The sequence below is a fragment of the Octopus bimaculoides genome, chromosome 25 (assembly GCF_001194135.2).
Source record: "Octopus bimaculoides isolate UCB-OBI-ISO-001 chromosome 25, ASM119413v2, whole genome shotgun sequence".
NCBI classification, from domain to species: domain Eukaryota; kingdom Metazoa; phylum Mollusca; class Cephalopoda; order Octopoda; family Octopodidae; genus Octopus; species Octopus bimaculoides.
Window position 1 is genome coordinate 11,005,123 of NC_069005.1, and position 783 is coordinate 11,005,905.

Sequence of the window (783 nt, forward strand, 5' to 3'; positions counted from 1 at the left end):
TTGCTGACGCTTCTGCCAGCTCGTTCACCTTAGGCTTGCTGACGCTTCTGCCAGCTCGCCGCCTTAAGAAACAACAGAAAAACCTTTTTTTTTTTTTTTTTTTTACATCTTTCATTGTTTATGTTTTACTTGATTTATTCATTGACTGTAATTATACAGAGGCCTCCACCTTGAAGGGTTTAAACAAACAAATTAATCCCAATACTTACTTTACTTTATAAGTCTGGTATTATTCTATCAGTCTCTTTTTCTGAACCACTAAGTTATGGGGATGTAGCAAACCTGCATAATCACCAAGCAATGAAGGGGAAGACAAACACACACACACACACACACAGGCACATATACATACACGAGCTTCCACACACTTTCAGTCTATCAATTTCACCTACAAGTTATTTGTTGGCCCAGGGCTATAGTAAAAGACACTTGCCCAAGATACCACACAATGAGATTGAACCAAAAACCACGTCACTGGAAAGTGAGCTTCTTAACCAAACAGCCATGCTTGCACCTCAAAGAGGACAATCAGTTTTGCAATATATATATGAGGAGTGGGGAGAGGTGAAAAGTGTTTGGCTTTGGGTAAAAAAAATCCAGGAGGATCAGTTAATTATGATTTTATTCAACATATTTCCGTCTAAGATTCTCACACTTGTTGCAGTGGTCCTTCAGTTTTTCTAAGCCCTACAAAAGAACTTGGAAGGTTAGGCCTCCAACCAGGCCTTTCATGATATCCTTAAGCCAGAAACTCTTCAGTAGCCCCTCATATATATATATATA